This window comes from Procambarus clarkii, chromosome 20 (assembly GCF_040958095.1).
Source record: "Procambarus clarkii isolate CNS0578487 chromosome 20, FALCON_Pclarkii_2.0, whole genome shotgun sequence".
Classification (NCBI taxonomy): domain Eukaryota; kingdom Metazoa; phylum Arthropoda; class Malacostraca; order Decapoda; family Cambaridae; genus Procambarus; species Procambarus clarkii.
The window spans coordinates 35341972-35359270 of NC_091169.1; the positions used below are offsets into that span (position 1 = coordinate 35341972).

Here is a 17299-nt window from a genome sequence, read left to right on the forward strand (position 1 = left end):
ACGTGAACCTGCCCCAGGCTCTGATGGTGGAACTTCATTGCGGAATCTGGAGAAAACACCTCAGTTTCTGGGGGTCAAATTTTGCATCTTGTTCAGTCTCCCTTCGTACAGTCTACACCAGACTGTCCTCCCTCTCTCCTCCTCGTCCTCTCATTAATGATCCGTATTTCACCATATATCTTAATTGGCAATATTTGCCGTGTATACAGTGTGTATATATTTGTTGACATCTGCAGGCTGGAGCAGAAGAGGCGGCAGCGAAGCAACTTGACACAAGACGAAAGTTGGGAGAAAAGTTGAGTAAAGTGCGCGCCCCGTAGCGAGCATAGTGGCCTGCCCTGAAGCGAGCGTAGTTACCTGCCCGGAGGCAAGTTCCCGACGGAAGTGAGATGGTCGGCGGCCACTTGCGATACACCTCCCGGCAAGATTTTAAAATATTCCTATTTTTAAGCCACTGTTCCCCCGGCGGAGTGTAGCATTACCTCAAGCCATTCCCCAAAACACTCATGTCCATATCCCGTGTTTTGGCAAGTCATGTGAAATCTAGAATGATGAGGTTGGCGGGAAAGATTAGGAAGCAAGAGGCGTGGAGATCTTTGCCAACACACACAGACCTCTCCCCGTGGGATTAGAGCGTTGCTCGGGGGGAAATAAATCAGCAGGCGGCGGTGTCGGGGCCTGGCAACGCTGGCGCCACCAAGCTATCACCTAAATCATCACTCTGACGCCGGCCAACGTAGGGAACGGACTCGGGAAAACATTGTAAACACTGGTCTTATGACGTATTTGTCTAGGAGTGCTTCAGTGTGCATATGTGCTTGTGTTTGTTAAAATATCTACACACACACACACACCGAAGGGGGTTGGTGGCCGAGTGAACAGCGCTCTAGACTCGTGGACCTAGGGACCGGGATTCGATCCCCCGGCACCGCCGGTAAAACAAATGGGCAGAGTTTCCTTCACCCTGATGCCCCTGTTACCTATTAGTAAACAAGGTACCTGGGAGTTAGATAGCTATTACGGGCTGCTTCCTGTACTCACCTATTTGACTACCTATTACCTATTTGTACCTCTACCTATTTGTACTCGTGTTTTTTGTTTGTTTGTGTGTGTGTATGTGTGTGTGTGTGTGTGTGTGTGTGTGTGTGTGTGTGTGTGTGTGTGTGTGTGTGTGTGTGTGTGTGTGTGTGTGTGTGTGTGTGTGTGTGTGTGTGTGTGTGTGTGTGTGTGAAAATAGTAGTTAGTAACAGTTGATTGACTGACGGTTGAGAGGCGGGCCGAAAGAGCAGAGCTCAACCCCAGCAAGCACAACTAGGTGAAATGTAACTTGCTCGCGCAACAGTGACTCCAACAGCAGCAGTGCTGCCAACATCAGTATTACCTCCAAGAGCAGGAGTGCCTCCAAAACATGTGTCCCCCAGAAACAGCAGTACGAGTGCCAACACTGCCTTTAATAAACATACAAACAGCAGCAGCTGAGATGGCAGCAGTACTACCAGCAGCAGCAACTGAGATGGCAGCAGTACTACCAGTAGCAGCAGCTGAGATAGCAGCAGTACTGCCAGTAGCAGCAGCTGAGATAGCAGCAGTACTGCCAGTAGCAGCAGCTGAGATAGCAGCAGTACTGCCAGTAGCAGCAGCTGAGATGGCTGCAGTACTACCAGTAGCAGCAGCTGAGATGGCAGCAGTACTACCAGTAGCAGCAGCTGAGATAGCAGCAGTACTGCCAGTAGCAGCAGCTGAGATGGCTGCAGTACTACCAGTAGCAGCAAAAGATAATTACAATAAGGTGTTGGTAGGTATGGCATTTACAATGGTGTGTGGCGGAGATGTGTTGTGGGATGAGACAGGAGCAGCGAGATCTGCCGTTGACCAGATGGTGGCCAAGCCGCTTCTGACGGAGGCCCGGGCGGATGTTGGGAACAGGCAGTCGGCCTGCCGTTCTTGTTGATGCTCGGCTGCCGTTCTTGTTGATGCTCGGCTGCCGTTCTTGTTGATGCTCGGCTGCCGTTCTTGTTGATGCTCGGCTGCCGTTCTTGTTGATGCTCGGCTGCCGTTCTTGTTGATGCTCGGCTGCCGTTCTTGTTGATGCTCGGCTGCCGTTCTTGTTGATGCTCGGCTGCCGTTCTTGTTGATGCTCGGCTGCCGTTCTTGTTGATGCTCGGCTGCCGTTCTTGTTGATGCTCGGCTGCCGTTCTTGTTGATGCTCGGCTGCCGTTCTTGTTGATGCTCGGCTGCCGTTCTTGTTGATGCTCGGCTGCCGTTCTTGTTGATGCTCGGCTGCCGTTCTTGTTGATGCTCGGCTGCCGTTCTTGTTGATGCTCGGCTGCCGCTTCTAATATCCAAGGCTTCATGGCTCTGCACTCAGTAAACGTGCTCTAGACAAAGAAAGTTTTCTTCACACTTCTCCTTAAACTCGTGTATTACCAATTAGCATCAGTTTGTCTTAAAACCATTGCTCCCAAATGTGTCTAAGCTTAATTCACAATTGTGGACCGAAACGAGGGATTGCACGAAGGATTTAGTGAGTTTCAGTCTGCAGCTCCACTGGTTCTCATCCCTCAAGATCTTACCACCACGAAGCCATTATTATAATGCTATGGAAAGCTTGCCTCTCCTCCGTGGCTGAGTTTGGCACGTCACAAAGGCACAGAAAACACAGTTGCTACGTGAACACACAAGGAAGGGACCCTCACCCGAGATATAACGACTCTACAGTACTAATACAAGGAGCTTCACTTAATGTTATGGCTGTACGGCACCACATTCGGATTCGCGTGGAGCAAATTGATTGATAAATAAACTTATCTGGCACTGCAAGGTCACTGGCGCCGTATAAACCCTATATTTATCTAACTCTAATTCATCTAACCTTCAGGTTAGGTTTACAATTTGGGCTAGACTCCCCAACTGGAAGAGTAGAGGCTTCCTAGTCTGACCCATTCCAAGAGGACGGATTGTTGCCGCCGGAGGCGGCTAGTTTATTGTGCATCCCATACTCATCCTGTGAGCGGTAGCGCAAAAAGGATTACACAGGGTTACATCAAACCTCAATGATGATAATGACATTAACAACTACATCTATCCTTCACACCTTATAATTACATTAAAAGCCAGTTACAGGGAATGCTCTATTTCAAGTGCTATATATTTACAGTAAAGCATTATACATTAATGGTGGGTCTTATCGCTAATACATAATTGAGTAACGGAGATTTTACAGATGTTTGTTGATGTTGATTTTGTTGATTTACTGAACCTTGATGACATTGAGTGATCTAACTTAGGGCCGGTCAGACACGCAGGTGAAAGTCAAGATGCTTTCCTGCGTCTTATATGAGAACATAGAACTATTTTACTCAATTGACACCTAATTTTTGTTACCAGCCAATGTGCCTCAGAGAAAGTCCAAGTCCTTTGGATAATCTCGTCAGACTTTCGCTCCTGCACCTCCACTTTCTCCACTTTCTAGTAAATAAGAGGTCACACTCTACTCTTCTTCCCCACTAGCAATGGAGATTCGGAAATGAAACAACAGTTGAGTAGAGCAGTTGCAGAATCTGTAGTGAGAGTGAAGGACACCGCCTTGACCACTACCTGAGAGAGTATGAACATCTAAGAGTCATTAAGAATATGTGTAGAATAATAAACCCCTCATTGTTTGAGTTAGGAAAATACTACACACACACAGAAATCACAATAGCGTGATGCATCAAATGAACCTTGTGGATTGTTCTCTAGGAAAATACTATTTGTCAAATATAGATACTGTTATTAAAAAGAGTTCCCCATTTTGCACCCGCCAGATAACGTAAGATTTTAAGGGTTGACAAATGTTAATCTTCTTGTTTGAAGAGCTGTTCACTTAAGACAGTTAAGCAAGTCCCAGCTATGCCTGATTAAGTGACAGGACGAACAATCCAGCGGGTTTTCTTCCTATTGGGGTGTTGTACATGCTGCTATGGCGGTGTGTCTACTTACAGGATGAGTGGCGCTGCCCAATAAACTCACCCCTCGGGGCAAAGTTAAAAATTAACACTCCCGAATTATACCACTAAAAACTTCAGTCGTCTTGAAAGACCTGTTTTAAATGGAGACAAGCACTGTGGTTGTGAGATGCAACAGTACACACTAATCATGAGCAACTGTGACTGGTCCACTGTTGCTGTACAGTGACACTATTCGCCCACGGTGTCAGGAAGATGGTGTCAACCTCCCTTGCCTTTGGTTACTATAACCTGCTAAACCTGGTGCCAACACAATACTTTCTTTTCTCCCTCTCTTTCCTCTTCACAAAATCTAATTACCCATCCATCTTAGCGGCTGCCCGGCTCAGTGGTACCAAAACACAAGATCAGGATTCATCAATCATTTACACACCCATTTACGAAACCTATACATCTTCGCTTCACTTGTCTTGTGGTGTTCCGTCACCAGTGTTGTCTTGTGGTGTTCCGTCAGTAGTGTTGTCTTGTGGTGTTCCATCACCAGTGTTGTCTTGTGGTGTTCCGTCAGTAGTGTTGTCTTGTGGTGTTCCGTCACCAGTGTTGTCTTGTGGTGTTCCATCACCAGTGTTGTCTTGTGGTGTTCCGTCACCAGTGTTGTCTTGTGGTGTTCCATCACCAGTGTTGTCTTGTGGTGTTCCGTCAGTAGTGTTGTCTTGTGGTGTTCCATCACCAGTGTTGTCTTGTGGTGTTCCGTCAGTAGTGTTGTCTTGTGGTGTTCCGTCACCAGTGTTGTCTTGTGGTGTTCCATCACCAGTGTTGTCTTGTGGTGTTCCGTCAGTAGTGTTGTCTTGTGGTGTTCCGTCACCAGTGTTGTCTTGTGGTGTTCCATCACCAGTGTTGTCTTGTGGTGTTCCGTCACCAGTGTTGTCTTGTGGTGTTCCGTCACCAGTGTTGTCTTGTGGTGTTCCGTCAGTAGTGTTGTCTTGTGGTGTTCCGTCACCAGTGTTGTCTTGTGGTGTTCCGTCAGTAGTGTTGTCTTGTGATGTTCCGTCACCAGTGTTGTCTTGTGGTATTCCGTCACCAGTGTTGTCTTGTGGTGTTCCGTCACCAGTGTTGTCTTGTGGTGTTCCGTCACCAGTGTTGTCTTGTGGTGTTCCGTCACCAGTGTTGTCTTGTGGTGTTCCGTCAGTAGTGTTGTCTTGTGATGTTCCGTCACCAGTGTTGTCTTGTGGTGTTCCATCACCAGTGTTGTCTTGTGGTGTTCCGTCAGTAGTGTTGTCTTGTGATGTTCCGTCACCAGTGTTGTCTTGTGGTGTTCCGTCAGTAGTGTTGTCTTGTGGTGTTCCGTCAGTAGTGTTGTCTTGTGGTGTTCCGTCACCAGTGTTGTCTTGTGGTGTTCCGTCACCAGTGTTGTCTTGTGGTGTTCCATCAGTAGTGTTGTCTTGTGATGTTCCGTCACCAGTGTTGTCTTGTGGTGTTCCATCACCAGTGTTGCCTTGTGGTGTTCCGTCACCAGTGTTGTCTTGTGGTGTTCCGTCACCAGTGTTGTCTTGTGGTGTTCCGTCACCAGTGTTGTCTTGTGGTGTGTCCCGGCCATGGGAAGTCACGTCCGTTGTTCATCCTGTCTGCTGTACCGCGTCAGCTTAGTGTACCGTCTATATTGAGTGGCGGCCGTGGAGTGTACCGTCACGGGAGAGACGACCCCCATGGAGCTATGCACGACCCATGTGTATGTCTCCAAAGTCGTCGTCGTTTCCCGTGTAATAAATATTGCTCGGGTGACACCTGGACTCAACATGCCTATCAGTAATCCATCTCCGGGGACAAGAATCCTACATAATTCTATATATACAGCTTTGGTTCTTCCTAATATTTTTGCTGACTATTTTTTATCCCGTCCTGTATACCTGCTGCACCAATATATATATATATATATATATATATATATATATATATATATATATATATATATATATATATATATATATATATATATATATATATATATATATATATATATATATATTGGCCCATACGAGGCAGATCCTATCTAAACACAATGATTAATCCAGTGTAATTTGCCTGTTATGTTGGACATTGTCTTCTGTGTTGGCATCGTTATGTTCTGGTCTTGTCCTTACTCTCATGGTGGGTAGAGTAAATAGTTCCGTGATTTGGGTGTTCATGGTAGGTTGTTCTATTCTTAAGTGAATTGCTTCAAGAATTTGTAATTTGAAGATTACAAATTCTTGAAGCAATTCACATAAGAATAGAACAACCTATTCTAATATATATATATATATATATATATATATATATATATATATATATATATATATATATATACATATATATATATATATATATATATATATATATATATATATATATATATATATATATATATATATATATATAAATCACTCATTCTAAAGTTGTATTTCCTGACAGTAAGTTGTTGTTTCTGGAAAAGCAGGAGTGGGCAGTGATAAGTGAGTGAATAAAAAAAAAGTTGAGTTTGCTGGATGGGTGATTCCTGTCAGGGAAAAATTATATCATTCGTTTATGAATTATTTCTTCACGTGTGTGTGTGGACTTTAAGCCAGGCAGGAGATTTCAATGAGTGCGAGGATGGGCACTCGAGATACGTCCAGAACATTTCCTCCATTCACAATTAAGCTTACCAAGGTCAGCATTTTGTGCCAACAGGGGCAGGTGTCTTTGACATTCTCTAGGACCATAGACTTCATCCTCTCTCACTCAACTACAGATGTCATGAGGTCACTCAAGTTATCGTGCTCCTTGCTGGACTTCACGCGGCTCTTCAGAAACTTGAGGACAATGAAGCTGCTCATTAGTGGAAGAGGTCATTGCAAGAATCTGGAAAAGTTTGTATAGCTTCATGACCTCTGAGTTGTATCCATTGGACAGGCAAGAGTGGCTTCTGCTCTCCTCTCCTGCAACAGACGAAATACACCCTATTCCTGAGCCACCTGTTTGCTGTGCATGAAGACGTATATCTCTCATTCCTCTTCATCTGTAGTTTAAAGTCTAGCCTGCGGCTGCAGTTCCTAGGGAGCAACACACTCTTTGGTGGAGCGATAAGGGCAAAATGGTAAGTGCAATGAGGCCAGACTGAATCAGTCGGCTGGTCTGCCTAGCCATCCAGACTAGCCGACTGAGACTATTCAATGCCTTCTCGAGTCAAGCAAGATTTGCACAGTTGAGTGGTTGACAGACAGCCCCTCAACTAGATACCTTATCTCAACACTTTCACCGTCTTCTTCGCCTCCACTATCTCCTCCTCCTCCTCCTCCATCTGGCCATCCTGCCCTCCCTGGTCTTCCTTGTGAGACATGTGAAGGGAAGACGATCTCTCCAGTTGGTGTGGACCTGCCTGTTCTTCCCACGGCCAGCTCCGACACAGGCCCGGCCACAGCCACTCAATGATCATTCTTGGGTTTCACTTCCTTCGCCTCTCCCGTTGCAACGCACACCGTGTGCAACCTGGGAGTTGGATCGAGGCTACGGATCTCCATGCGAAGGTTGAAGGATCAGATTGAAGGCTATGCCAAGACACTAAATTAAATTATGGTTTCTGGTACTTTACTTGTAAAGGTGCTGGATTGCTTTACAATGATTGGAAGTCGACGTTTCGACTTAGTCATCATATCCTCAGCCACGTTATTGTGGCTGAGGATATTCCAGTCTGCAATGACTGGAAATTCATTTTGGGATTGGTCGGATTGTAATAATAATCATAATGGTAATTATGGTGGTAATGAAGATGATGGTGATATAAGAGACAGGATAAACAACCCAGCGTTTACGGGCTCACCATAGCCTGTGCTACATGGACACTTCGTCCTGAGTAGCTAAATCTTTAACAACAACAACAGCCCAGCGTGTTCTTCCCTTACTTCGGAGAATAGAACATTTTGTTATGGCGTCGCGGTCACTCTCAGGAAGAGTGACATGTACTCAAGCCTCTTCTCGTTTACTGTTTACCATCAAGACACTACACTTCTGTACATGTGGTTGTACTACCATAATCTTCACACGATTGCATGTTTCAATTCCACATTGCATGATCATATTAACATTAAATTTGTAGATTTCTTTAATCAATAATACCATATTACATTTCCTTCCTGGGACATGGAGGCAGTGCAATGAAGTAACTACAAGGTGAGGAATTTGACATGGAGGAGCTAGGATCTTGGACTGGAGGAGCTAGGAAGTGAGGAGCTAGGAGCTGGGTCTGCTAGACGAGTCGTGAGATGAAGTTAGGTGGGTCACCCGAGCCTGGGAACCTGGGACTCCGCCTCTCGCCCAGCTGGTCTGCCCACATCCCAGTAACCGCGGGATGGCCCTTACGAAATCTGACCCTTGCTTACTCTGTCTGCAAGACGCTCTGCGAGTGTTTGTGCGGTGGGATGTGGTGGAGTGTGGGGAATTGTGGTTGGTGTGTGTGTATGTGTGTGCGTGTGTATTCACCTAGTTGTTTTTGCGGGGGTTGAGCTCTGCTCTTTCGGCCCGCCTCTCAACTGTCAATCAATCAACTGTTACTAACTACTATCTAACTAATGTTTTTTTTTTCCCACACACACACCCAGGAAGCAGCTCCGTAACAGTTGTCTAACTCCCAGGTACCCATTAACTGCTAGGTAACAGGGGCATGAGGGTGAAAGAAACTTTGCCCATTTGTTTCTGCCTGGTCCGGGAATCGAACCCGGGCCACAGAATTACGAGACCTGCGCGCTGTTCGCTCAACTACCAGACCAACTATTTGAATGTTGAGGACACATGACAGTCATGGCTGTGGTTGATAACAGGGATGACTATGGTTGATTGTGGATGATGATACTGACGACTCTGGTTGATACGTGATGAGTATTGTTGATGACTGAATGATTTTAACGACAGTGGTTGATAAGTGATGACTATGGATGACAGTGATGACTGTGAATGATGACAGTGATTACTGTGGATGATGACAGAGATTACTGTGGATGATGACTGATTTCTATGGTTGATGACTGGATGATATTGATGACTGTGGATGATAAGTGATGACTATGGATAATGATACTGATGACAATACCGATAAGAGGTACACATCTCGGTGTATGTGCATCCCTGTTCTCCCCGTTGGGGAAAGGAATGAATATAGACGGAAGCAAGTGGAGAGAGACACAACAATAAAGATGTGGAGAAGGGATAGCAAGGTGACAGGTGCCAGCTGCGTCTAGGTACAAGTGACAGGATGAACAACCCAGCGGGTTTTCTTCCTATTGGGGAGTGTTGTACATGCTGCTATGGCGGTGTGTCCACAAACAGGATGAGTGGTGCTGTCCAATACTGTCACTATGGTGGTGTGTCCACTCACAGGATGAATGGCACTGCCCAATACTGTCACTATGTCTCCCCTACTGTCACTAGGGGAGCCGGTCGGCCGAGCGGACAGCACGCTGGACTTATGATCCTGTGGTCCCGGCGAGAAACAATGGGCAGGGTTTCTTTCACCCTATGCCCCTGTTACCTAGCAGTAAAATAGGTACCTGGGTGTTAGTCAGCTGTCACGGGCTGCTTCCTGGGGGTGGTGGCCTGGTCAAGGACTGGGCCGCGGGGACACTAAAACTTCGAAATCATCTCAAGATAACTCAAGATAATGGCGGTGTGTCCACTCACAGGATGAGTGGTGCTCCCCAATACTCTCACTATGGCGGTGTGTCCACTCACAGGATGAGTGGCGCTGCCCAATACTGTTACTATGGCGGTGTGTCCACTCACAGGATGAGTGGCGCTGTCCAATAAACTCGCCCCTCGGGACAAAATTAAAAAAAAAAAAAAAAAAAAAAAAAAAAAAAAAAAAAAAAAAAAAAAAAAAAAAAAAAAAAAAAAGCTTAAAGGTGAGGGAGAAACCTGCTGAGAAAACATGTCGGAGGTTCACAGGTGGTCGAGTTACGGGAGAGGCGCGAGGCAGCCTTGTCTCCTGCCTCCACCCACTCCTCACTCTCCACCCCACCTTCATTACTAACACCATCTTCTATGCTATCAATCATTCTACTTTCCACTTTACTACTAGTTCATTCACTGCCAATTATATAAACACATTTTATTAAAACTCGACCATAGCCTGGCCTGGCCCGCCCAGGGAGGCCCGGCCAAGGACGGGACGGACCAGACCCGGCCCGTGACGGACCAGCGACCAGGTTGCTCTTAAAGAGGGGAATTAATTGCCATCTTCGACTGCCTTTGAGCAGCCTGAGGGCAGTAATATTCCGGGAACATCAACAAACTCTCGTAGACTTGGGGCAAAGTAATATTCACGCCAGTTACGCCATCTATCATCATTCTATTATACAGGAAGGACCGCACGTCTATGGGTCATCCAATAATGTTAGCAGACTTCTAGATGTTACCACTGCTAGGCTACAAGTATCTCTGGGAGTTTGTAACATCTGCTGATGTAGATTTGACTAAATGTAAACTCTGTCAGCAGAACTATTCGCATACTTTGCGTCATTATATAATGGAATGTGAACTAATCGCGGAATTCAGAGATAACACCATCAATGGTATCCAAGAAATGTGTAAGTAATTCATTCATAATGATGTACTGCCAGGAATCTTAACGAAATATCCAAAATTTGCATACTGTAGGTGCAGCCTGCACATGACTGTAAAGCTGTCGCCCAGTTGGGTGGGTGTGGAGCAAGACTAGTAACTGTGACTCACCATAGATGTAAAGTGCCTTGTATAGGGACTTTTTGATATGTATATATATTTACGTCAATTAATATATATATATATGTCGTACCTAGTAGCCAGAACGCACTTCTCAGCCTACTATGCAAGGCCCAATTTGCCTAATAAGCCAAGTTTTCATGAATTAATTGTTTTTCGACTACCTAACCTACCTAACCTTACCTAACCTAACTTTTTCGGCCACCTAACCTAACCTAACCTATAAAGATAGGTTAGGTTAGGTTAGGTAGGGTTGGTTAGGTTCGGTCATATATCTTCGTTAATTTTAACTCTAATAAAAAAAATTGACCTCATACATAATGAAATGGGTAGCTTTATCATTTCATAAGAAAAAAATTAGAGAAAATATATTAATTCAGGAAAACTTGGCTTATTAGGCAAATCGGGCCTTGCATAGTAGGCTGAGAAGTGCGTTCTGGCTACTAGGTACGACATATATATATATATATATATATATATATATATATATATATATATATATATATATATATATATATATATATATATATATATATATATATATATATATATATATATGTATATATATATATATGTATATATTGCTTAGCTAAATGAACTATGAGGTTCAGTTCCTGAACTTCAGTACCTATGTGGCAGTGAATACAACACCACCCTCACTCTAATAACACCTAGTGGAATTACTCAGATTAGGCAAAATGGTATTTAATTGTGTCAATAAAGATGTTAATAATAAGTACATGTACACCAGAATAATATCAAAGCAAAGGAAATTTGGGTCAAAGGGCTGGGAAGACAGGATTGGAATAGGCTTGGGAGAGAATATAGAATATTAATTAGCATAAGAAAGTGGCTGTGTGTTAGGCTATATTATGTTTGGTTAGGTTATAATAGGTTTGGCTAGGTTATATTATATTTAGTTACCTTATAATGTGTTTAGTTAGCTGACAATAGGTTTAGGTAGCTTATAATAGGATAGGCTATATTATGTTCAGTTAGCTTACAATGTGTTTAGTTGTGGCTTGTGTTAGGTTATATTATGTTTGGTTAGGTTATAATAGGTTTGGCTAGGTTATATTATGTTTAGTTATCTTATAATGTGTTTAGTTAGCTGACAATAGGTTAGGTTTAGGTAGCTTATAATAGGCTAGTTTAGGTTATTTTAGGTTAGGATATATTAGGTTAGGTTATATTAGGTTTGTTAGGTTATATTTGGTCAGGTTATATTAGGTTAGATTATTTTAGGTTTGTTAGGTTATATTAGATTTAGTTAGGTTATATTAGGTTAGGTTATAAAAGATTAGGTTACAATAGGTTAGGCTATATTAGATTTGGTTAGGTTATAATAGGTTAGGTTATATTAGGCTTAGTTAGGTTATATATTATGTTTAGTTAGCTTATAATAGATTAAGTTATATTACGTTCAGTTATCTAATAAAAGATTAGGTTATATTGCATTTAATTAGGTTACAATAGGTTTGGTTTACGTTATATTAGATTTAGTTAGGTTACAATAGCTTATATATGGATTGGTTAGGTTATAATAGACTTGGTTAGGTTATAATAAGCTTGGTTAGGTTATAATTGGCTTGGTTAGGTTATAATAAGCTTCGTTAGGTTATAATTGGATTGGTTAGGTTATAATAAGCTTGGTTAGGTTATAATAAGCTTGGTTAGGTTATATTAGGATTGTTATATTATGTTTAGTGGCTATAATAGGTTTGGTTAGGTCATATTTGTTTTTTTTCGGTTATATTAGGTTGAGTTGTTATAATGTTTGGTTAGGTTATGTTAGGTTTAGCTAGGTTTGGTTGTTATATTTAGTTAGGGTATATTTGGTTTAATTACATTGGTTAAAGCGTGGTCTTCAGACGCAAGCGGCTGCCTAAACATTCTGCTGATTTAATTATAATAAAGAAAACAAAGATTTTAGGTTGATCATACAACTTCCAGTAGTAATTACCTTAAGTGTAGTTACAGAATGAGAGCTATGCTCGTGGTGTCCCGTCTTCCCAGTACTCTTTGTCGTATAACGCTTTGAAACTACTGACGGTTTTGGACTCCACCACCTTCTCACCGTTCCTTAAGTTGGGTGTTCAAAGTAGTGTACCTTCTTGACGTTATCTTGAGATGATTTCGAGGCTTAACGTCCCCGCGGCCCGGTCCTCGACCAGGCCCCCTTTTTGTTACCCCTCCCCACACCCCCTTACACAATGCATGTTTTTAAACAGCATCCCTTCAAAAAAGGAGAACTGGCCATCGGGTAATTCACTCCCTGGCATACATATTGTGGCCGCCCGTCTATATGGGACATTTTACATAACGGACATAGAGGGCCAGGCTGCCTGGCCAGCCAATCCTCCTGTTTTGGTAGTACTTATAGCAGCGATGAGAACCATAGTATATATATATATATATATATATATATATATATATATATATATATATATATATCGACGTATAACGAAATTAGAAAGTAGACATTTGAACTATTGAGGTGGACAAACAGGAAAACGATTTTTGACTCGTGTTGCTTTGACAAACTAAACTAACCTTACCAAACCTCTCTATGCCTAATACACGATATCTGAGGCCTAATATAGTTAATATGTGTGCTGTACTAGGCCTAGGAATATTTAAGCTTGTTTTTTAGCTTCATTTACTTTAAAAGAATTCTTAACTAGTCAGTACACTATTGTATAAAAGCTAAGTACGAACGAATTCGTGACTATTGACAGAAAAAATAGTCACAGATCGTTACAATAGGTACTGTATAATAAACAGAAAGATGGCTTGTTTAATCACCTGCTGTAATCAAGCTCAATTTTCTACTATCATTATTTGTGCCTTAATATAATCAGTGAAGTCCCCAATACTAAACTACGTTTCACTTACCTTGTTCCGAGGTCCAGAGATGAACGTTTCCAACGTGAATTTTGCCCAAATAGTCTCCAGATGTTGTTCACTGCGTCCACAGGTGTTGTTCAACACCTGTGCGTCCACAGGTGTTGTTCACTGCGTCCACAGGAGTTGTTCACTGCGTCCACAGGTGCTGTTCACTGCGTTCACAGGAGTTGTTCACTGCGTCCACAGGTGCTGTTCACTGCGTCCACAGGTGTTGTTCAACACCTGTGCGTTCACAGGTGTTGTTCACTGCGTTCACAGGTGTTGTTCACTGCGTCCACAGGTGTTGTTCACTGCGTCCACAGGAGCTGTTCACTGCATCCACAGGTGTTGTTCACTATGTCCACAGGTGTTGTTCACTGTGTCCAGAGTTGTTCACTGCATCCAAAGGTGTTGTTCACTGCGTCCACAGGTGTTGTTCACTGCGTCCACAGATGCTGTTCACCGCGTCCACAGGTGTTGTTCACCGCGTCCACAGGTGCTGTTCACTGCGTCAACAGGTGATGTTCACTGCGTCCACAGGTGTTGTTCACTGCGTCCACAGGTGCTGTTCACTGCGTCCATAGGTGCCGTTCACTGCGTTCACAGGTGTTGTTCACTGCGTCCACAGGTTACCGGATTTGTTGTCGCTTAAATGATATCAGTTTAGCAAGATTCCAGTTAATCAAAATATTGCGCCAATGCGAGATAAATTAATTAAATGCAATAGTTATGAGAGAGGCACTGACCAACATGGCTGCCATTCTCACCTCCACTGTGGGTCCGTTGCTTGTACGCTTACACGCTCCTCTCCACTCCATCAGTTAGATATTAAACATTTGTTGAATATTAATATCTATTTTGATAAGGAATTAATGAGATAGTTCATCTGTTATCTCAATTATGCTCATATCGTCATCTTTGGCGCTTAAACAAGTATGCGTTTCGTTCCTTGATCTCTGGCTTTATAAATCATATATTCATCCAATATTAATTTTTATGAAAATATTTTAAGTGACACAGACAGAATTATACAGTTACAAAGAAACAGTACCATATTCCACACATGATATGACATTTTAATATATAATACGAATATTCAAGCACGTAATCCTAAATCCAAACAACCGAACGATTAAAATCATTTTTAAATTATATCAAAATTCAGTGTTCTGGAACGTGATTGGTAGAAGCTTCAGACAAAGGTCGACGCTCATTGGTCGGCCAAATCAAACGACGATGACGTCGACCAATCAAGCGAAGATGACGTCACGGGGCCCGGCGCGGCGCCCTCGCGCCTGTCAGCGGCGGGGCGCCGAGAGCGGGTCAACTATGACTGAAGATTTACACCTTTACACACTAATTTGCGCGAGTTTATTTAGTCTTGTGATAATTAGTAGCTTGGGAGGATGAGGCGGCAGCTGAGGAGCTCCGTGGGGCACGGCGCGGCGACTTCAGGTATACACCGTTGCTCTACTTAGTGATGGCGAAATTTATTCATTCGCTACAATTAATATTTAATTTATGAATGTATTGTATCACATTTATATTTTTGTGTCTCATTAATGCATAAATGAGCTTATAACGGCGAAAATTCTGAGATAATTGCACTAATTATCTCAAATTGCATTAATCTGTGTTACTTTGTAGGCCTGAGTAAATTAACTTTTTTCTAATAGAGATTTGACGTTTCGATGAGAAAATTTGTGTTTCAAGTTATTTTCAAGTTAATTGGCAGCAGCAGCAGTAGGAGTTGATTAATATTTTTACTTTCATTTTAGCCATCCGTATGTTAGGCCTATTGCGTAATGTTTATATTGTTGAGACAGTCTAGTTACCTGGAGCATACCAGGTATGCTCCAGGAGCATACCTGGTATAGTTACCTATACCTGGAGAGGGTTCTGGGAGTTCTTCTACTCCCCGAGCCCAACTTGTGATAACTTGGTCCAACAGGCTGTTGCTTGGAGCGGCTCGCAGGCCCACATATCCACCACAGCCTGGTTGGTCCGACACTTCTTGCAAGAACTTATCTAGTTGTTCTTGAAGAACTCTGCCTTCCTTTCGGCAATATTTCTAATGCTTGCTGGGAGGGTGTTGAACAGCCGTGGACCTCTGATGTTCAGACAGTGTTCTCTGATTGTGTCTGTGTCACCTCTACTCTTCACTGGTTCTATTCGGCATTTCCTTCCGTATCTTTCCAGTATGTTTTTACTGTATAAATTTTGGACCTGGCCCTCCAGTATCTTCCATGTATGTATTGTGGTATTATCGCCTACTTTCCAGAGAGTAAATTTTGAGAACTTTGATCTAAAGAACCATACCTGTAATCTGGCATTTAACCAACACCATTTCCATAGCATTCTAACTTGGATTTAAACTTCCAACCTAGCACTTCTCAGAAGTACTACAGCTCTTGCCTTGCACTTGACATGATTACCAAACCCCTAATCTTGCACTTGATCAAACTACGACATTTCTGGCTTACCATTTTACTCGATTATCAAATCTCTAACCTAGAACTTGACCAAAGACAAGCTTTCGAACCTATCACTTGACCAAAGTATAACATCTCGAACCAAGTACTAAATTTGGCTTAGCACTTGACCAAAGTACAGTACTTAATATCTAGCCAACAATTTGACTAGTACCAAGTCGCTAACCTAGTACATGTTCACTGTATCAAACTCACAATGAACTTTTCATACACATATTTGGGCGAAGTATTAAACTTAGACTAATAACCAAACTACTAAGGCTTTGTCTTAACACTTGACCCAATTACCGTGTCTAATGGATCTAATCGAACCCTTTGCCAAGTACCAAGCCTCTAACCTAGCATTCGATTTGAGTACAGAACCACTAATCTAGCAATTAATAGAGTGAATCAGAACTTTAGCTTAGCATTTAACCCTAGTGCCAAACATCTAACTTTACAAAATATCCAATGCCAACTCAATGCACTTCTTGTAGCCACACATCAAAATTAATAATTTTTTTTATCTTTATTTAATGAAATACATTATATATCATATATACATAAATTTTACAAGGTAATACTACATACATATACAATAGTATAATTCTCATTAAACAAATGTTTCATATTATCACAGAGCATGAACTTTAAATCCCTAAATGTTATACTTATTTTTCTTTAAATGATTTACAATTTTAGAGGTTATATTTACATTAATTTACAGGGGAAAATTATTACATTTATATATATTTTATATACTTCTCCGTAAACAAATTTCCCATATATCACCGAGCATGAGCCATAAACCCCAAATGTTATAACTGATCCTGCCTCGCAAGAACTTTAATATTTTGTCTACTTAGTAACCCTCCTGCCTGCCTATCCACACACAAAAAATGTGATCAGAAAGTAGCATAATTATTGTATTCTTAATTTTCTTGCATTTTATGTCAATATGAAACATTAAAAACCTCATTAACTCCACTCTAATAATTGGTCAACATAAAGCTTTAAGTGTGTCTGTAATCCAGTTTAGAAGAACAACTTTCTGCTTACAGAAATAAAATATATGCATATTATTCTCAATTTCAGTATATTGGTCACACCTATTGTTGTCCTTAATGCCCAACATCAACAACTATACCTATTCATGGTCTCGTGAATATAGCGATATAATAGCTCACGTTGATTTGGGGCAATAAATTTAACATGAAGTTTTGTCCATATCACTTGCCAGCTAAA

At 42.2% G+C, this 17299-nt stretch overlaps 1 protein-coding gene across 3 annotated transcripts in view; it reads right to left on the reverse strand.

Moving 5' to 3' along the window:
• Positions 1-13816, reverse strand: part of LOC123755316 (dnaJ homolog subfamily C member 27) — a 128271-nt gene extending 114455 nt beyond the window's left edge. For all 3 annotated transcript variants that reach the window (XM_069327860.1, XM_069327861.1, XM_069327859.1), the window contains exon 1: positions 13593-13816. The gene's annotated coding sequence lies outside the window, so the exon portion shown is untranslated. The remainder of the gene's footprint in view (positions 1-13592) is intronic.
• Positions 13817-17299: the final 3483 nt, after the last annotated feature.